This window comes from Mirounga angustirostris, unplaced genomic scaffold (genome assembly GCF_029215605.1).
Source record: "Mirounga angustirostris isolate CCGP_5_RB_7025 unplaced genomic scaffold, mMirAng1.0.hap1 SCAF_16, whole genome shotgun sequence".
Taxonomy (NCBI): domain Eukaryota; kingdom Metazoa; phylum Chordata; class Mammalia; order Carnivora; family Phocidae; genus Mirounga; species Mirounga angustirostris.
This window is the reverse complement of record NW_026991724.1, coordinates 15,103,442-15,124,871: the sequence shown is the minus strand read 5'-3', so window position 1 is coordinate 15,124,871 and position 21,430 is coordinate 15,103,442. Positions and strand designations below refer to the sequence as shown.

General features: G+C 47.4%; 1 protein-coding gene across 5 annotated transcripts in view; it reads left to right on the top strand.

Annotated features, from left to right (window-relative positions):
• ZFHX3 (zinc finger homeobox 3) overlaps window positions 1-21,430 on the top strand; it is a 1,392,145-nt gene that overhangs the window by 1,194,576 nt on the left and 176,139 nt on the right. The window lies entirely within an intron of this gene.

The window sequence follows — 21,430 nt, the reverse complement described above, 5'->3', positions numbered from 1 at the left end:
GTTAAATTGAATTTAGCATAGAGTTCAGTTACAAAGCAAAATTTCAAAAATCATTAGCTTTCTCATATATCTGGAAAACTCAGTTACAAAATATTATAGAGCCCGCTCAATGCAGTGGAATCAAATAGAAACGTGTTTGGTAAAGGTAGCATTTCAGATAAGTGAGAGGAATTAAAATGATAAAAGCTCACATTTTATTCCAGTACTTCTAAGTGCCAGGCATTATACTAAACACTCTCACAGGAACTTAGGTCATTTGATCTATGCAAGAACTGTATGAGGTAGACACTTTGAATAGTTCCATTCACTTGTGTTCAGAGAGTTTAAGTAACTCGCCCAGAGTCACTCAGACTTGAACACTGATCTGACTGACAGCAAAACCATTGGGTTCTCTGACACCGTGCTTTATGGCCTGTAGTATTATGCAATCTTGTTTATTATGCAATAAATTGCTGTAGCATACTTAGATAACCAAATAGGGAAAAAATTAAGATAGAGCCATTCCTCACAGCATCTATTACCATAAATTCCAGATAAATTAGAGAGGTAAGAGGAAAACTGAAATCATGAAAGAGCTACAAGAAAGTATAAGTTAATATTAATCTTAATGTGAGACAGGGAGAAATATTCGACCTAATTCTTCTAGTGAAGAAATCATAACAGAAAAGACCAATTTACTGCATTAAAAAAAAAATTCTTTTTTTTTTTTAAAGATTTTATTTATTTATTCATGAGAGACAGAGAGAGAGAGAGAGAGAGAGAAGCAGGCTCCCAAGGAGCAGGGAGCCTAATGCGGGACTCGATCCCAGGACCCTGGGATCATGACCTGAGCCGAAGGCAGACGCTTAACCGTCTGAGCCACCCAGGCGCCCTAAAAAAAAATTCTGTATGCTGGGCACTAACAGCAAAATTTAAAGGCATAGGACAAACCAGGAAAAGATGTTGAAAGCACATATAGTTGACAGAGTTTGTCCTGAATATCCTTAACATATAAAGAGCTCTTAAAATCAATGATACACAAAATAGAAAAATAAGCAAAGTGGGGCACCTGGCTCACTCTTTCAGTGCAGCGTTTGATTCCATCTCAGGGTCGGGAGTTCAAGCCCCATGTTTGGGGGTAGAGATTACTTAAAAATCTTAGGGCGCCTGGGTGGCTCAGTCAGTTAAGCGTCTGCCTTCGGCTCAGGTTATGATCCCAGGGTCCTGGGATCGAGTCCCACATCGGGCTCCCTGCTCAGCGGAGAGCCTGCTTCTCCCTCTCCCTCTGTCTACCGCTCCCCCTGCTTGCGCGTTTCTCTCTGTTAAATAAATAAAATCTTAAAAAAAAACAAAAATTGAGCAAAGAATGTGAATGGGTAAGAAAAATATGAATGGATAAATAACTCATATGAAGGACAAATTCAGGTTGCCCATTCCATTTGAAGAGTCAAATAAGTAGCTCCTTGTTTTAATTTACTTGATTACCAATGAGGTTGAGCTCTTTTTGTGTTTTTTTTCTACCAAGAATGTATTTTATTTCCCAACAAAGAATTTATTAGAAAGCAAACACCCTGTTACGGTAAAGGGGTAGAAAAGTTTATGCACCATTCCTGAAGAGTAGTTTGGTAGTATGTGTTCAGAAGCTTTAAAATGAGGTGTATTTATATTTGTAGGTTTTCTCACTATAAATTTCTGATTCTCCTTATTCTGTCCTGTCCTGCCTTTCCTTTTTTTTTTTTTTTAAACCATAGCCTGTGTTACCTAATAAAATACTATATAGTTTTTTTTTAAAGATTTTATTATTCATAGTATTAGAGAGAGGGAGATGCACCAATGGGGGGGGAGAGGCAGTGGGGGAGGGAGACTCTGTGCTGAGCATGGAGCCCCATGAGGGGCTCAATCTTATGACCCCGAGATCATGACCTGAGATGAAATCAAGAGTCAGATGCTTAACTGAGCCACACAGGCACCCCTAAAATATTACTTTTACCTTTAGTAACTTCAGTTGCCTCCCCTGCTAGAATATTAGCCTCACAAGGGCAGGGATCTTTGTGTGTTTTTTTGCTAATTGTTCCTTAATTTCTAGAATAGGATGGGTAACCTAGCCCCTTCATTTATAATAATCATGAATTGTACAAAAGAAATTTATAAATAAACACTTTATTATCGACATTTATAAGAGTGAAAAATGGAAACAATCTAAATCTCTCACAGGGGATTGATTTAAACTTTGGTGCATCCATATGGCAGATTCTTACGTGACTATTTAAAACTCCTGTCTCCTGGTAATGGATGTGGGAAAACAGTGATGTTAAATTAAAGGAGGCTGTGTATACCCTAGAACTTCGATTTAACTTTTAAAATATGGAGAGGCTAAAGAATATATAGAACAGAATATTAACAGAGTGGTTATTTCCAGGTGATAGAAGTGCTGGTTACTTTGTAATATTTTGTTTTTTGAACTCTGAATGGTGAACATCTGTTACTTTCATAATAAAATATACGTATGTATAAAAGTTGATGAGAGCATAGAATTCCTTGAATAGCATTGGTCTCTAGCCACCTCTACAAGGCTTTTGGAGATTATTCAATCTCAAGAATTAGCAAGAGCCTAATAAAAAAAAAAAATTAGCAAGAATGCTTCACAAAATGTCCTTAGGCTAGTTAGTCTTAAATATTTATGATCTATACTGTAAGTGTCTGGAGTGTGTGTTTATAAAAATAATGGAAGTCTTAGTCCCTGTTGGGCAAGCTTGTGGAATCCTGGAGATTCAAGAACACCTCTGCCCAGTTTAGGTTTCTCGTTGGAAATGCTCTGTCCTCATCCTGGTGTGTCCTAGAATTTCAAAGTAAACTTAGGTTGTGCCTCAGCATAAGCTGGGAATGAGGATTTTCCATTCTCACGCTAACCAGGAGGCCCATTGTCTACCTATTGTGACCCATCGCTGTGCAGAAGGACTTAGGGGGACAGGTGTAGGAGAAGCTGCCAAGTTAGAGGGTGAAATGTCAAGGGGATGACGGGCCGCCACAGGACGTTAATGAACAGTGGTGTGCCAAAAAAGGTCAGAGTTATTACCGACAGGATTTTCTTGGCCAGCAAATCAGAAGTATGTTCAGCATATTTGAGCTGAAATTTCCCAGATCCCTAGAGTCATGTGGCATCTCGGCCAGCATTTGAATTCTGTCTGTGCTACTTTATGACTGTGGGTCTCAGTTTCTTTTTCCGTAAAAGGAGGAGGCTAGACTAGATCGTCTCCCAGCTCTCCTTTGAGATCTGACCTTCTAAAGGAATCTGAGGTCTTCTTATTTTAAGGCATGCATTTCTCTTTTTTTTATTTTAAAAGTTTACTTATTTATTTTTAAATAATCTTTACACCCAGTGTGGGGCTCTAACTCACGACCCCAGGATCTAGAGTTGCGTGCTCTTCCAGCTGAGCCAGCCAGGCACCCCATTTAGGCATGCATTTTAAGTATCTTTGTGTTATCCGTGGTGACGTGGAGGCCCAGCGAGTGCTGTCACTTCATAGCTCCGGGGACCAAAATGTAAGCTGGCTGGCTAAGGTCGCATGGTGAGGGGAAAAGCGGCTGTGACCGGCGTGTCTGGCCTCAGTGAGAATCCCAGCCCTGCCGCGTCCTCGCCCAGACCTTCTCCTTTTCATTTGTGAAGAGGGGGCAAGTGTTAGCTTTTTCTTGCTGCATAACAAGTTACCCCTGAACGGAGTGGCTTCATACAACAGACCTTTATTATCCTGCACTTTCTGTGGGTCAGGACTCTGGATGGGACTGAGCTGGGCCCTCTGCCTCAGGCTCTGTCATGAGGGCGCAGTGACGGCGCCGGCCGGGGCTGCACTCTGACCTGAGGTCTCGGCTGGGGAAGGACCTCGTCTGAGCTCATTCACATGGTCGGCAGGATGCAGCTCCTCCTGGGGTTGTTGGATGGAGGGCCTGTGCTCCTCGTTGGCAGGAGGCTGCCCCCAGTTCCTTGCCACGTGGGCCTCTCCTTAGAGTGGCACACCGCACGGCACGTAGTCTCCATCAGGGAGATGGGACGGGGGTGCAGAAAACCGGAACTTACAGTCTCTTTGTAACCTCATCTCGGAAGTGACTTGTTCTCTTCGTAGACTCTCAGTTAGAAGTGAGTCACTGCACAGCCCACACTGACGGGGAGGGAATTACACCACTATGTGAATATTAGGAGGTGGGATCCGAGGGGCCTGCCCATCAGGGTTTGTAAGGACTGGGAGAGGCTGTGGTTTGTTGAAGGGTCGGGAACCTCTTAGAAGCTCCGTGTTAGCTCCTGCGCCCATCTGTACCCCTGGTTTAAGGACAGTCTGCGGGGTTGAGGGAAGCCTGCAGGAGTGGGCTGGAGGCTGGGGAGGGTCTCATCCCACCGTCTCGTGCCCCCCGCAGCATCTCTGGTGAAGCCTTGGAGGGTGTGTTGGCCGGCCTGTTAAGACGCCCAGCTCCTTGGCCTGTGTCTGCTGGGTGTGGCATGTCTAGCATAATTTGAGAGGGAAATGGGTGTTTGGCCGATGAAAACGTCCAGTGTGTGTTTCCGTGGGTTAGGCAGCTATTTGGGGAAACGCCTGGGAGCTCTGGGAGCCCGCGGGTTGAAACGGCACAGCCTCCTGAAGTTGCTCCCCTTTCGGTCTCCGAATGCCACCACCTGTGAAGTCGAGGAGGTCTGCCCGGTACAGCCTCTGGTTGGGGACACTCCACTGGAGAGAGCCGGGTGCCAGACATTGCCACAACCCTCGGAAATGAGTAAGAAAAAAATTCAAAAGCAGCGACCTCCCCCTAGAACAAGCCGAGCTTTGTGCAGAACAGGCTCCAAATATGAAAAGACCGTTGTTCCCGGATGGCTTTTTAATTAATGCTCACCACTCACACCCATCAGCTCGCCAAGAAGAGCCGCCTCCTTCCTTCCTCTCTCCACGTGCTCTTTGCCTTCTGCTCATCTCCCTGTTGCCTTGGGGACAGGTCAAGGGACCCTCGGCAATGGGAGGATGCCAGCAAACAGCATTGACAGAGGGTGGTTTCCCTTTTTCTCCCTGCCCAGGATACTTCAGGCAGGCAGCCGTCCACCTGTTGGAATGTGGCCCTCTGCATTTCCAGGCTCGTGAGCCAGGCCTGGGCCCTGGGGGCTCCAGGAGCAAAAATCCTGGCCTCAGCCGGTTCAGTTCTCTCCTGCAGGCGGTGCACGCACTTTCTCTTGCCTAAGGCAGGAGTCGGGACTGCTTTCTATGCATTTTAGTTTCCCCTTGGCTGTACTGCTCTTTGAGCTGAATCTGGATGGATGAGCCTGCAGCAGTATCTGGTATTGGAGTGTCACTTTCTAGAGCAAATCCTGTACTCCTCTGGAGAGGGCTGATGTCCATGCATGGAAAGGGGCTGACGTGGGAGTAGCTGCTAGGATGATGTGTCTGGTGCGCTCAGCTGAGAACCTTGCCCCAACATTTATCTTCCATGGAAACATCTTTTTCTTCTGTTTATAGCAACTGCCAAAGTGGTGGGTTCATCCCGAGTCCTTCTGTGTCTTAGGATCCCACAGACGCAGTCTTGGTGGATGATTCTCTGTAACTTTGTGTCTGTAGGATATGGGCATCTTGTGTGACCAGGGCAGAAATCATTCAGTGTGATGTTGAGCTCAGAATGGAGTCTGTTACAGTTGAGAACACACCAACACTGAGACATGATGTGGCCGCCACAGAGTTAACTACATACCGTCGTGAATGTTCAAGTTAGAGGGTTGCGAGGATTTTAAATTAAGAAACCCCAGGGGTCTAGTTGAGTCGTGGACGAGCCCTGGAGAGAAGATCTGATTGACTAGATAAGTTGCACAGGATTTCTTGAAAATCTGTTCGTTCCAGGCCCAGCCAGCTTAACTTCTTGACATGTCACCCAAATATAATTGTAAATGCCGTGGGAAAGAATCTTGAAGTAGGGGTGGGTTCTGTGAAGTCTGTGAGTGGGGAAAAACAAGCATGAATTATTACAGCGAGGCCAGAGTAGAGTTCCGTTTTAGGTTCTCATCAGCAGAGGAGGCCAGGGCCTTAGGTCGCTGTCATTTGGTCAACCACGTGTGGTTGCCGGGCACCTAAAATGTGGCTGGTGCACATTGAGCTGTGCTGTAAGGGGAACACACACCAGGTATCCAAGGCTTAGTATGAAAACAAGGGGGAAATATCCTAATACATTTGAGATGGATTACATTTGAAAGAAGATTTTAGCCATATTGGATTACATTTAAAAAATTATAATTTCACCTGTTCCCTCCCACTTTAGTATGGCTGCTAAGACATTTTTTTCCTTGCTTAAGTTTTTAAAAAAATGTTTTATTTAAATTCAACTTAGTTAACATACAGGCTACTGAGAAATTTTAAGATTATAAATGTGACTCCCATTTTAAAGATTTTATTTTTTAAGTAAGCTCTATACCCAACGCGGGGCTCGAACTCAACCTTGAGAATGAAGAGTCTCACGCACCACCGACTGTGTGGCTCCCATTTTAGATGAAGGATGGCTGCACAAGGGAGACCCCAAGATGTGCTCATCGTCATTCTTGGTCGGGAGTCCTGCGACGTATGCTGCGGGAGACCATCTGTGTTTGCATTTCACATTCACCTACCCTGGACGGAAATTTGTCATACTGCGTCCCTCCGCCCATGTTGTGACTGTAAAGTGATGGGACAGATGCCACGGCCAGGAGAACAAGTCGCCCCACATTCTTGGGGAGGCACGAGTGTCATTAGATGTGCAGGGGCTGGGGGGCCTCACGATGGCAAGCCTGGGGGGGGTGCGCGTGCATTATTGCTCAAGTGCTGGAATAGCCCTCCCGGGTAAAGAACTCTCACCCAATGGAGGGACCTTTAGGGGAAGACTACTCTTGCTCAAAGGGACCTCTGGACCCTCTCAGCCCAGTCATTCCAGGCCCACGGGCAAGACAGCCCCATTGAATTCTTCAGTGGTGTTAAGACCTTATCCCACCATCATCGATGGGAACTGTAGAGCAGTTTCACATGGAACCTGTTTGTGAAGAAGGTATGCCTTTATATAAAGCAAAGTTAGGTTTATGGTGGTGATTTTCTTTCCCAGATTGGTTTGGGAGCATCCCTTTATGAGCAGGGCCCTACTGTTCTCTTTCAAGAGCACCAGATCGTGCCCTCATGCAGAGAGAGAGGTGGGGAGGCTTTCTTGGCAACAAGGAATGGTTTTTATACCAGTCAGAGGGTCAAGGGTTCACCGTACCAGTTGTCAGTAGTAATAACTAGAGGGCTAGCAAAACGAGATTGACTCTAAGTTGCTTTTCAGTGTGTCTTTCTTGTGATCCTACATCCAGAATACTGGTTAAACCAGTCTGTATCTGGCTGATGATTATCAATAAAGTAAACTTAACTCTGTGGCCAGAAACCGTCTCTAGCAGCTAGCAGCTTAGGTTTACCAGGTGAAACTGCCATAGTGAATGTGGTTTGCTTTTCATGTGAGAAGTTGGGACCGTTTCGGCATGGGGGGTGAGGGTGGGGATACGACATGAGCCCCCACCCCTCTTGTATACTCACAGCTGGTTATGAATGTTGTTACGAGCTTGGTCTCTTTCCACAGAGAGTTGGTGATCGTTGTTAGCATATTGGTACTTGAGAATGAATGGGTAACTGCATGGGTTGTAGATGCTCATCCTTTGTTGGGAACCTACTAGGTGGCGGTCAGTGGCCTGCACACACGTGGTTACCGAAGATAAAAAGCCACAGCCCCCGCATGTAAGGAAGCCACGTCTAGTTGGACTGGTAATTACCCACACAAATAATTACCTACGTTTAGGGGCTTAGGAAAAGTAGAAGAACCTATGAATAAGTAGTCACAGTTAAGTGGGAGACAAGGATAGCACAGTGCCTCTTGAACAGAAAATTGAAAAATTCTGGAGCTTAAGGGCTTTGATGGCCAGAATAATAGAAACGTTTATTTGCATTTTCAGTTTGCCCTGTTCTCATATGTGCTCCTTTGACCCTCTTCACGATCTCAGAGGTTGTTTGTCCAGACCAGGACCTTTCCTGGGTTCATGGTCAGTTGCCAAGGCCCTGTGAACTTAGGCGATTCACCCAAGGTCATGTAGATAGGGAGGGGCAGGACTCAGTATGGGGTTCGGAGCCTGATTCTGGTGATCTTGCTGCACACCGTGCCACGTCCCTCGCCTACAGTTTCTGCAGAAGCTTGGAGAGCTCCGAGAATGATGGATAGCCTTTGTAGGTTTCGTCTTTGGGGAGTTTGGGGGCTGGCTTTGGGCAGAGGAATATGGCAGCTGTAGTTGTGGATGTGATTGGAGGGACAAAAGAGGTGTCTGTCAGGGAGGTCTGTGCCAGCAGCTTAATTTCCTTTATTTCAGAACTGGAAGTTATTTAAATTACTTTATAGACTTCCTGTTTCCTTGCAAGAGCTCATTAAGTCCAGGCTGCACGGCCACGTTGCCATAATGGAGCCACTGGGCCTGCAGTTCCCATCTCAGCCTTTAGGACACCCAGGTTGGAGCGGTCTGTGCTGAGCGAGGAGATTTTGGTAAGCTCATTTATGGTGACCCTTTTCACAGACGTCCAGTTATGACTGGACATCGGTGGTCTTCCTCAAGGGTAAAGAATTTCCCAGCGCTCTGGACTCCGGAGACAATTTTCTGGACTCGTGAATTTCACCAGTATATCGCAGGGATGAGGCAGGCACATCTCCTCCGGCCATAGGACCAGGCACCCTGCTTACATTTTTGGCAATGGGACTAGATGTGGCCCTGGAAGCTGACGTGTGTGCTCTGAAGGCTGAGGATTTCCCCAGTGATTAGGAACGTGTGTTAGTATAAGTGTGGATCATCTTAACCCTGTCTTTTGCTCGACGGGAAGGCTTTCAGACAGGGATTTCCGAATCGCACTGCAGCTTTTGAATTGTACCCAGAGGCAGCTCTTGAAGAGATAAGTATTTGACTAGATGGTTTACCTTTGAACTTGGCGACAAAATAATTTTAGGTGACCGGGATCCGCCCCGTGCGCATCTATAATTGATCCATCAGGGGGAAACCTGTCCCTGCTCTCGGGCCTGAATTTGTTGCGGAGTACTAATTAGAAATAGTAGCAACAACAACCAGGCGTTACGAGGGAGCATCAGTGGTGTCAACACTGGGAAGCCGTCGCTGGCTCCCCATGGATGTGTGGGCCAGCTGTGATGCAGGGAAGCCAGGCTGCTTCCCTGCTGTCCTCCTAGGGGGGAAGGTTGAAATCGGATGGGCTGCCACCTCCGGGCCTTCTGTGCCACAGAGACTTTCATTCCTTGGCTCGAGGTTCCTTGACACACCATGTCTCTTTGGTACTCAATAGGTCCAGAAGGTCCCGCGGGGATCCCATACCAGGAAGCTGGGAAGGGCCTCATTCCTTCCTAACAGGCAGACAAGAGTTTCCACAGACCAAGGCTAACATGGCGACGTAAACGTGGAAGAGTCAGACCTGCGTGTCCAAGTGAATGCCAAGTCTTAAATATTCATTTACAACGTTCAAGTCTGTAATTTCTTCATACCGAATTCTCAAATGATAAAGATGACCTGGTAGGCATCAATTCACTTGTATTTTCTAAAAGCTTTTGATAAGGTCCCTCATAAAAGATTTAGAGAGAACAAAACCCCAGTGTGGTGTAAAGTCCTCGTTGTGGATTAAAAAATGAGAAAGTGACGGGGAACAGAAGGATCCTGATGGAGGGCTGCCGCCTGTGGTGGGGACGGGTTAATAGAGGGGTGTTTGAGGAGTCTTGTCATTGGGGTTGTAGTGATTAAGTCTATTAATTGTTTGGAGAAGGAAATGGAGGGTCTGTTAGTGCTGTCGGCTGCTGTTACCCTGGTTTTTGTCACTGGATTCAGCGCCGAGAGCCTGTAATGCCTCGAAGGCACGGGGGGCTCGGGCGGTGCTGGGGCCGAGGAGATGAAGTTTGAGGAAATCTCGAGCGTAATTCAGATTGGCAGAGCATCTGGTCCACACGGGAAAGCTACCGTGCGGCCCCTGAGGCTCAGCAGTTACCGTGGGCAGTTCAGTGAAGTGGCTTTTTTTTTTTTTTTTTTTTAGGACAAAGCAGATCGGGATGGGATGGGGTTGAAAACCCAAGGGTTTCCTCAGGGAGAAGGGAACATGCTCCTGTGCCGTTGGATTCTAAACGGCCCGGCTGTATAGGAAGGGGAGACAGTTCTCGAGTCTTTCTGGCCATGTTCTCTTTTGTGCAGTCGTGTTTCTTTTCAGAGTCATGATGAGGGCTGCCCGCTGTACCTGGCAATGCCCACCTCTTTGTTTCTCTGTGGGGACTGAGCATGCTGCTGTGTGTGCGTTCACAGCAGGTGATCCTGCAGATCCCTTAGGGTAGACCACACAGCCCCGCATCTTGGATTTTCTCAGTATGAGGTGGGGCGGCCAAGCTGTTGGGGGAGGCGGGTGACTGTGAGTTGAGTGGGTGAGGGGGGTGTCCCTGGGCAGGGGGCACAGGCGGGGCAGCCGTGTGTCCTGCCTGTTTGCATTTCTCTTTTGCTGCCTCTTTAAGGCCACTTGCCGTGTTTCTTCTGTGGCCACCATGAAAGTTCCTTGGGCATGACCATCGGCCTTGAGAGCTTGTACTTTCCCGAATGGGCTCTCCCAGGCAAGCCATGGACTTCTTTCTTAGTTACCCTCCTTTATTTACTAATTTCCTTTTGTAGCTGTCTCCTTGCCTGGGTCCCACTTTAATTAAAACCTAGAAAATGCTGGCCTCCCTCAGAAATGTTGCTGAGTCCCTCCTTTTGGCTGTTAGCAGATGCCTCTGTGTGGGTTGGGGTCCCCAGCAGGGCCACCGCCCCCCCCCAAGGGAATTTTTGCAATCTTGGTCCCACATAGTTAGAAGCTGCAATTACTACTTGGTCGCTAATTACCCGGCCTCACATTAGATCAGTTTACAGAGGGAGCTGGGGCTTGTCAGCAAAGGTCAGCCTGAGGTCCTCCCACTAACCAGCCCTCTTGTGATCCCTGTACAAGGAAGAAGGCATTAGCAGGGAAGGCTGGGGGGCCGGCTCCGGGCTGCACGGTCCTTGCTGGGGGGATGGGAGAGGGAGAAGTGAGCCGCTGAAGACTATAAAGGGGTCACGGAGGCCCGTAACCCTTCTCACAACCTTTCTCAGAAAGCCTGGAGGGGGCTGAAGCCCTTCCTTTCATACAGAGATACGTGGAGGAAGCCATGAGGTGCCGGCTAGTGACTTTTCCTGGTTGACTCTGTTACAAGGGGCAGTTCAGCCTCTCGGGGGGGCAGCGGGGCCTACAAGAGAGCTCCCCAAACCATTCTGTCTTCTTACTACCTGTGCTATGTTGTTGGCTTAATTCTTTTTTCTTTCCATCGGCTCTCCTGTTAACTCTGAATACCTGCTCTAGCATCATCCCAAGCAGTGATCCCCGACAATTCACAGCTTTGGGCTGGTTGTATTGGTTCCGATACTACATAGATGATGATTCGCATTTAAGTTGTTCATCCACATACTGCCTTCTGTCACCCAGCCTCTGGCTAGTGGAAAACAGCGGTGGGAAAGACACTAGCCTGGAATTGTGAGTGTTTGTTCTCAAGCCCAGCATTGCTTTCTCGTGACCTGTGGGGCCATGGGTGAGTCTCCCTGCTTCTCTGAGCCTTAACAGTGAGGCTGACCCAGCATCTGCCGTGCCAAATACTTCACCGTCTTATTAACCCTTACAACCACATGGGGCAAATACGATCTTTATACCCATTACATGTCTGAGGAACCCAAAGTAGGTTAAGAACTTAGAGCTTTTTAAACGGCCTCAGTGCTGGGATGCCAGCTAAAGGCCCATGGCTTGTGGCCTGTTCTGTGCTGTATTATGTCTTTTTTTCCTTACTGACCCACCCGAAAGTGGGTCTGTCCTGTATCTGCCTGTCAGGCGCAGTGTTAGAAAAAAGTCGACCGAAGTGGGAAGGACTGGAAAGGAAGGAAGGAAGGCTCAGCTTCTCAGGGGTGGGTCTCTCAACTCTGTAAGAAGCCGTGGCACCGTCGCCAAGGAGTGCTCGGTTCCAGTTGTCTGTCTGACTCGGCCCTGGCTGGGACAGGCCTGGACTTCCCCGGAGCGCTCCCCCTTCCCATCAGGGCGAGATCAGTATGCGGTCAGTGGGGGCCTCGGAGGCAGGGTGACAGTGTGTTACGTTGATAACGTTCTTGCAGCCCGGGACACAGCTTCAGAACCGTTTGGGGACTCCTTGTTCAGTCTCTGGCACTGCCAGGACCCAGGAGGACGCTGTGCCTTCCTGACCCTCTGAAATGGCTGAGGGACAGCACCGGGGGGTTTAGCGCTGTTCCCCACGCCCCTGTTGTTAGGGGTGTATGCCCCTCTTTGGGGTGGGCCCAGACCTAACTCTTTTGGATCGCTGTAACAAATGTTCAGAGAGGGAAAGGACCCTGTGTTACTTTATAAGTTAGGAAGGTTTGGCTGGAGGGTTCTAGCAACTGGGCCATGGGAAGTTGTCAGGGGAATATTTGGAGCCAGAACCCGGGCCTCTGGTTCCTCTTCTTTTCCTGGGCCAGGAAGCCCCAGGCCTGTGCATGAAAGATGCTTTACAGAAAGAACTCTTTTACTGAAATCCCCCCCGACACACAGCCCCACCCCGGGTGCTGATGAACACCGCTCCCCCCATATAACTTCACGTTCTTGTAATTAATATATAATTTGATACCTAGAAATTCATGCTGGGTGGAGCTGGAAAGGATTACTCAGCTTTAAGCAATTTAGACTCTTGGGTTATAGAGCTCTGTGTGCTGTGTCCCAGCTCTCCTGTTACTGCTAACTTGTTTTGCCAATATCCTTCCTACTTACTTCGTGCTTCTGTCCTGTGCAGATGAGTGAAATGATGATACGGTATGTTTTTGCATTTAAACCACTGAAGGGTTATTGACTCGACTCCTACACGTGGACTGCCTGCTTCTCTGTTCTCTAGTGTGTGTGTCCTCAGCTCTCTCTCACTGGCTGGTGGAATTGGATGGTGCCCTAGTTTGTTTCACTTGCTGCTGCTTTGTCAAGGCGGTACCATCAGTATTAAAAAATGCAGTAAGTAATTATCAGGGAAGAATAAAGATGAAAAATTAGGATGGCTTTGCAATTTAAATTTATTTAGAGTATATGCTGATGGTTATACGTTTTGTTGGCAAGATTGTTTATTGTGTTGACACATGTATTAATGTGGGGGGATCCTGGTTCTTAATGTATATGATACCTGCCCATTTAAAGATACCAAGACTAGGTGAACTCTGACCTGGAGGTGAGAATCAGCAGAGTTGAAAGCCCATCAGGATATTGTGAAAATCAATCTGAATGTCTCCGTGCTTTGAAGGAGGACATTTAGAGCAGTGCAGATAGAAGACTGTCTAGGATGTAAGCTCAGAGGAAAGAGTGAATCCCTTAAACCACAATGGTAAGTGGATTCTGACTTGCAGGACAGGCTGACTCTCTCCTCTACCGGTCACAGCTTCCTGATCCAGTGGGTTGAGGAGGATTTTTGAGTCCTGGTCCCACCTGAGCCTGCTCTGATCAGTCAGCTGCAGGGAAGGTAGGAGCCGGGAGAATAGCTCAGAGGTTGCGCATTTGTTCCGTTTGATGGACTGTGCTCGTGAGTCTTCAGGGCTTGAGAACTTGACTTTCAAAAGCTTCTAAATTTGTTCCTAGTGGGTTGATTTATTTTGTTGAGGTCAAATTAGAGCTAATGGCCCTAATGGTTTACAGTGCTCCTAAATGGTTCTTAGCACTTAGGCAGGCTTGGCTGGCCATTTTGGGCGGGTTTCCAAGTGTGGACCATATCATTCTGAGGGTATGTATATTTTTTTTTGTTCAAGTTATTGTTGTGAGTACAACTTTGTATGTGTAAGCGAGGTTAAGAGGTAACAGCAGAATTAGTCACACTTAATATTCAACTTTTTCTTGGTATCAGACGCTGGGATGGGTTTGTTCACATGGGCCGCATGGGCATCTGGTGAGTGAGCATGGCGTCCAGCTGGGAGCTCAGTAGTTGGTGATTGTTCTCTGCCACTTGGCCTGGAAGTATATTGTTCATGAATGCAGTAATGGGGAAGCCTCAGATTTTCTTCAACTGTTCCTGGTTGCCAAGTCGCTCTTGCAAGACCAGGTAACCAGGTTAAACTAATCTTGGTGCATCCCTTCCAGCCATGCTGTGATATCTGTGAGTTCATGGCAAGGTCTTTGGCAAGAGGATTTTACTTTGCATGAAACTGGCTCCCATCTCCTGATTTCTGTGTGATTGGGAGTAGGCGGAGCAGACAGGTGTCTGCAGAGGAAGTGCGAGTCTCTGCTGGCCCACAGAATTAAACCATGCATATGTATGCACAGGCAGGCTCTGTGGGCAATGATCTGCCAGGGCCGTGAGGTGCAGCTGAAAGGGGAAAGAATCCGGAGGCTGGGGGTTTCGCTCCCTAAGCTGAGGTGGTGGAACAGGGTAGAGGCAGGAGCACTGGTTAAAGATTTCTCCATGCTTTGACTGGGGCGGGAGGGGGAACAACTTCCTTCAGATCATCTTTGGCCCATGAACTCTTAGAGTAGCGTTCCCTAAGTTGCAGGTGTGGCTTTGAAGGCCAAGTCCAGTCGGATTCTGTTGTGGGTAAAAATCCTGTTGGCCGCTATGGAGTGAGCCGGAACTGTCATCGAAGGTTGAGTGAGGGATGGGGTTTTGTCTTCTAATTGCTAACAGAATGGCTACCGGGTTTTTCTCAAAACTTGGGGTTCCTTTTTTCCCTCTTGCATACTCAGAAAACACACTTTCAGTATCTGTGCAAGCTTTGCTACCTCACTCTCCAGACGGAATGGGTTTTCCCTTGAGCACTTTGAAGAACACCTGGGAGATGCCTATTTCTGTTGAGAAAAAAATCTCCACCTTCACCTAGTTCATCTGGAAAATAGTATCATAATCATCATGAACAGTGAAAACTTGGGTCTCAAGGCAGATGGCTGTGTTGGCGACCAAGAAGGAGTTAATTTCCACTGTTAATAAAACTCAGCTCTTGCGTCGGGCCTGACAGAACTTGAGCCGTGAGCCCAGGGTGGCAGCCCGAGTCACCGTTGGGCTGTGTCTGCGGATGCGCCTTCTCAATCCGGCATTTGACCGTGTTCACTTAGTTCCATGGCCACCAAGTTCTCCAGAGAAGTTTTAATTACAAACCAAGGTGATGTGGTTTCTTAAATGTGTTAGAACAAATGGATGTTAGTCCGAGTAGCCCTGAGCAGCCCCCTCCATCGATAAAACCCCGCAATTATCACATGGCGGGCTCGGAGGAGGAAATCTCAACGCCCTGCGTGTCTAGTCGGCTGTGCTTCCGGCCTCCTTTTCCTGAAGTTGGGGGCGGGGCGAGGGCGCTGACGGAGAGGCCTCGGCTCAGACTGATGACCCAGCCGGGACAGGCTCGGGTGCTGTCCCCAGGTGGGACATGTTAATAGCCCCCGGGGGTGAGGTCTGCTTTTTTGGTGGTGGGCCCCGGGGTAGGTGTTTGGGGGAGGGAGGTGGTTAAAATGGAGGACCTTGAAATGGCAAATCTTTATTAGTTTTGTAAACAGCTTTAGGAAGCGCTGGGAGCATCTTGCAGGGACCCTGCAATTATCATAATAAACAGTTTTATCATCTGCTTGGCAATCAATATTGTGGCTTATGCTGCTTTAGTATCTCAGTGGTATTGATTACCTTAACAACTGTGCTGTGGTCAGCTCCCGTTAACCCTTGCTCTGCCGGCAGGGCCTGTGCCTTCCACGGTTGGATGGGAGACTGCTCTGGTCCCAGCCCAGGCAAGTGCTGGAATTGGACAGCTTGGCCAGAGAGTCAGATAAGGCTTTTTATCTCAAGGCGCCCAACAGAAGGAAGGGTTTTAACCAGGGAATCCTGAGGCTAGTGCAACTTTTTAAAGGCATCTTTCTTTCCTCTATTTTTATTCTTTGGAGGTGGTGTGTAAAACAGGTACAGCAGCGGGTTTTCAGCTGTGACTCAGGACTCTGGATGTTAAGAGTGACGATCCTGACCCTTCCCTGCCTGGGCTCTGTCCGGCGCTCCCCTCAGCCCCTCCTCCACTCTCCCCAGCAGAGGATGGACATGTGTGGAATCGAACTGGGAGCTGCAGTCCTTACGTCCTCCCGGAACAGGCATTCCTGGGACTCGGAGCATTTGTTTTGTGATCCACATTTTACTCTAAGAGAGAAAAACACCTATTTGGGGACATCTCGTTCTAGGCTTCAGTGAGTGTCCGAGGTGCATTGGCCAGCCAGAAGGCGACACAATGCTGGAGATAGATTTTGGGGCCACTTGAGATTCTGTCCCTCTCACTGGCCGTCCCCTGTGTCTGGTCTGGTTCATGTTGACGCTCCCCTTTTCTCCTGATGAAACCAAGGCAACAGGGACTCTTTGCTCTAGGAAGCATCTGGGATGGAGCCCCCGGATCAAGCCAGTAGTTAGGGACCAGGTAACAGTAAGTGACAGTCATCCAGAAACTTCGGGGATAAGATGTTGCCAGCGGTAGGGGTGGTGGTGTGTGTGTGTGTGTTGACTGTGTTTTTTGTTTTTTTTTCTTTTGACTTCTCTGTTTTGTTTTAAGTAAGTAAATATGTGTGTGCGTATGCATATGTATAAGTAAGCATGAAGCTGGGGGTGAGCTTGCATGCCAGATCCAGTCGCTCCACCGCTTTGGTCTGATGTTAGTGAAGACTGCCCTAGGGGTCTTCAGCATCACATGAACCCGGGTGACATTGACCTCTCATGAGAAGCCAGCTGCCACATCTGAGAGTCAGTTTGTAAAGTCTTTGAGTTTCATGGTGTCACTGGGGAGTGGAGGAGGAGGAAAAAGCAGAGGAAGCAATGCTTGGACTTGGAGGAGAGCGAACTGTGTCAGCAGTTGCCACCTTCTCGCCTTCTTGCCAGGCTTCAGCCTGTGGTTTCCTTGTCCTTCGTGGCTGCCCAAGAAAAGGCAGGAGTGGAAATTCATCAGATGGGGAGGAGGGACCTGTAGGTGTGTGATGAGGGGAGGGTTGTGGGCTGAGCTTGGGCAAGTCCAGGGAGATACAGGCAAGGGAGTTAGAGGTGTATGGAATTCCCAGCCAAGGGCTAAGGGTCCCTATAAGAGTGTCAGGAAGCCAGGCCACAGAGTCTGGGCAGCAAGAATGTAAGGCTACAGGCTTTATCTGGTGAGGCCCAGGGTGGTAATAGCAAGACTTGACCTCGGCATCAAGCCATGGGCTTGATTGGCAGGGTTGAGCTCGCAGGTGGCATGAATAGTTAGACCTGTGCAGGTGAGGGGAGGGTCCCAAGGAGTGATGGTGGGTCTTTTCGGTCCAGAGGGGAAGCTGATGGGAATGGTTCTCCACACGTGGTTGGAGAGTCTGCACAAGGTCATAGCTTTAGCCTTCCCTCTGACCTTACCTTTCCAGGTCACCTTCCCTGTGACTGGGATGCCCTGGGGACTGGGATGTCCCCACTGTCTTGTGTTCTGGACCCACCCACTTCCGTCCTCATTCTCCTTCTGCCCAGACTACGTTGGTTCCACAAATTGGAAAGTTTTATTTTAAACATAATGCTTTTCCTAAAAACGTCCCTTAGATGAATCGGGCTCAGAGGGTGGGTGGTAGTTATTAAGTTGACCAAAGCTCCATTGCTTTCCCTCATGATAGGGACTATAGCTCAGAGGGCTGCACCATGATGACAGAGGGTGGACTAAACTGCTCCTAACCATACAATATGCATGAGGAATGAGGCCAATTCCCCAACTTTTGATTTCCTGTAGATTTGTGCACTTCTAAGTCATGAAGATGGGTCGCAAAGAAGTAATACTGTGGCCAGCCTCACTCTTTACCTTACCCGGCTGGGTCTTAACTTGAATGCTTGGTTGGTACTAGCTCTTCTAAATCTGACCTCATCCGTGAGGATCTCCTAGACATTGACAGCATTTTACTTTCTTCTTTTCACAAATAGCTTTTTGAGCCGAGCTGTCAGACGGTCTCAGGCAGGAGTATGGTCTGCGTGGTCAGGAGCGTTTTAGAGGGAGTTGCACTCCGCCTGCTGATGTCTTCTATTTTGTTATGGCCAGAGATCCTTGCTTCAGCATTTGGCACTTTACTAGGTGCTTTTCCAAGCCCTGTAACACTCTGATCTATGTAGAATTTTGAGACTTAATGTCTTCCATCAAGGATCTTGGCTGTGCGGCACAACCCAGTGTTTGGTATTATTTATAACTCTGCTTTTTAGGTGTGAGCAGTGCACTATCTTTTTGGGATGATTTTTGGTGTACTCAGATTTTTTTTTTTTTTTCTTATTTAGAAGATGGAATGTGATTTTTGAAGGGTTTGGAAAGGTAATTCTCTTTCAGGAAGTGGTATCTTCACAGAGAAAAAAACACTGGAGTAGAAACTGGAGACTGAATCCTGGTCCCTGATCTGCTACTAACCAGCCGGTGACCTAGGGAAAGAATGACTTAACAGTAGTTACTCTGATGTCTGATGGATCTCTTTAAACCCATAAGATCTGAATTGTGATTCCCATTCTGTCTACTTAAGACAAAATTGCCGGAGGTCGAATGAGAAATGAATATAAGAGTGTTTGAAAATGTATAAAAGCCTGTGTAAATTGGTGGAACATTGTTATTTGTTCCTGAGAAGGTTGGTGCTGGGTATGATTGTTTTCTTGGTCAAATACTAACGCTACTGGGGAAAAGGCTGTTGCTAAGAGTATTTCCCGGAAGCCTCAGCACGGTGATGGGTGTGTATAGGCCCACATGTGGCAAGAAGCCCACTTGTCATGGGGCCATCTTCCTTGCAGCCGAGCCCAAGAGAACCAGCCCAGTGGGAAGCAACTCCGTTCAGACTTTACAAAGCAATTAAGGTGACTTATAAAACATTCATACCGAGATGAAAAACAATGAACTCAAAAACAGTGGTTGGCAAATATTGCCTTATTTTGTAAACTCACTGAAAGTGTTTAAAATTATGTTTTAACCCATTAAATCAGTAAGTGGAGGCTTTTAACTCTCAGTGGATGTGGTTTTCTTAACCAGAGTTTGGCTCTGAGCTCTTATGTTATCTGAGGCTGTGAAAGGGGACCCATTGTGCTCAGTGATGATACCACATACAAACGTGTCGGGGTAGTTTGATACCACATACAAACGTGTCGGGGTAGCTCAGGGATAGTTACCACATACAAACGTGTCGGGGACCGAGCCCACAGTGTGATGCAAGCAGTCTCTTCCGGGAGCGGCTTGGTAGTGCTTGGTACCTTCCAAGGGTTAAGAGTAGGGGTGGGGTCAGCAGATGGTGAGTTTTGAAAGCAAGATATAGAGATCAGCTCTTCTAAAGAAAGGAGAACCCATATTTCTTTGGAAAAAGGCTTAGCTGGCCATGAACTTGTCAACTCCATACTGAGAAGCTTGGTTCTGGCCAGTGCTGTGGCTCTCTTCAGAAGTTGCTCCTGAACTGGTTAAAGCCTGAGCTTGCTTCTTGTAAAGAAAAAAATGCATTATATAAAAACGGAATAATAGGATGAACCCATCATCTGGACTTAACAGTTCACTTTTATTAAAACATATTTTTTAAATATTTTTATTTATTTGAGAGAGAGAGAGAATATAAGGGGGGTGAGGGGTAGAGGGAGAAGCAAACTCCCTGCTGAGCAGGGAGCCAGATGCAGGGCTTAATCTTGGGACTCCAGGATCATGACTGGAGCAGAAGGCAGACGCCTAACCGGCTGAGCCACCCAGGCGTCCCCAGCAGTTCACTTTTTGTTAGATTTGTTTAATCATTTTGTTCATTGGCTTTGACTTTAAGTCCAATTAAAGATATCATGAGACTTTATCATTTTGTTAGGTGATGATATTGTGTTTACATAACAAAACTAACAAATTCTTAACATCATTGAATCCCGAATCACTTTTCAAAATGATCCAGCCGTCCGCAGAATGTTTTTTTACAATTGGTTTGTTAAAATTGGTATCCATAGGAGGCCTGTGTAGTGTATTTGATTTTTCTCAGGCCTCTTTACCTGGGACAGTAACCCCCCACCGCAGAACCCCAACTCTAGCCTCCATATGTGTCCCCGCTTCAACCCCCCCAAGCAGCCCAGGGAATAGCTATGTGTGGTGGAAAGAGCACTGTTCGTATGGCGTGAAGATACAGAGAACTCTGCCACTGACGAGCTCTCTGACCTTGGGCAAACCACCAGCACCCTCTGGGGTCATTATTCTTGTCCATCAAGGAGGCCATAAGACTGAATGGTCTCCAGCTCCAGCGATCTCATTCCGACCGCCGCAGAGAGACACGGGGGTGGAGGCACCTCTTGCTACCAGTCCTTATCCCAGTTTCTGTAATTGAGATTTTATTGGTAGTATATACTGAGCAGTTGGCTTGTTCTTTCCTCTTGGCCACTGTGAGTGCTATACCTAAAACAAGGTTATTATGGTTTTGTTTTGGTTTGTTTTTTCTCCTTTCTGGACTTAGAAAGTTTAGAGCCAAATTTATTGCTTAGTGTGTTGGTTATTGCGGTATACATACATGCAAGCTTCATTTTTGGCTCAAATTTTCTTCCCCTCTTTTTTTTTTTTTTTCCTTTCCTCTTTTGCCCTGGCCTCAATAAGGCTGTGATGTTGTATTGTACATTCTTGTAAGAGCATAAATAAAGGACTCTGACTTGGTTTGTGCGCTCATGGAGGCCAGGGGCCCCTTCTTTATGTATTGTTTGTTTTGTTGAGCCACAGGTTAGATGCTCAGAAAAAGCTTACAGATAGATTTTGGTTTGACCTATTGTCATCGTTTTTGCATTTAAAAGTCTCCTATTGTAGTGGCAAAGAGTTGTTTGGAGCCGTGTTAATTTTGTTGATGATGGCCTGGTTCTGCTCTAATTCACGTTTCATATGGCAAAACAGCCCAAGAAAGGCTGGTGAGCCACTCAGCCAGCAATGTTTTTTTGCTTGTTGGTTTTTGTTTTTGTTTTTTGTAGAACTTGTCTTCCTGAGTAGCTCCTTGATGTTTTTTGTTTTTGTTTTGTTTTGTTGTTGTTGTTTTTTTCTCCATAGGTCTTTGGTGAGTGAAGTAATATTTGCTGGGCCAACAGCTGGGGGTGGGGGCATCTTAACTGCTAAAACAGTAGCCATTCTGTGCATTCCGAAGTTCACTTCTGGTTCTAGCCGTGGACATAAGGCTGTGGTGGGGATGTCTGGGATGGTGGAGATGGATGAATCAGAATCTGTCAACTGCCATCTCTGGAAGAAAGTAGACTGGACAATCAGATGTGCTGCATCTTCTCTTAAAACTCAAGTGTGAGTCGGGTGCCTGGGTGGCTCAGTTGGTTGAGCAACTGCCTTCGGCTCGGGTCATGATCTCGGAGTCCTGGGATCGAGTCCCACATCGGGCTCCCGGCTCGGCGGGGAGCCTGCTTCTCCCTC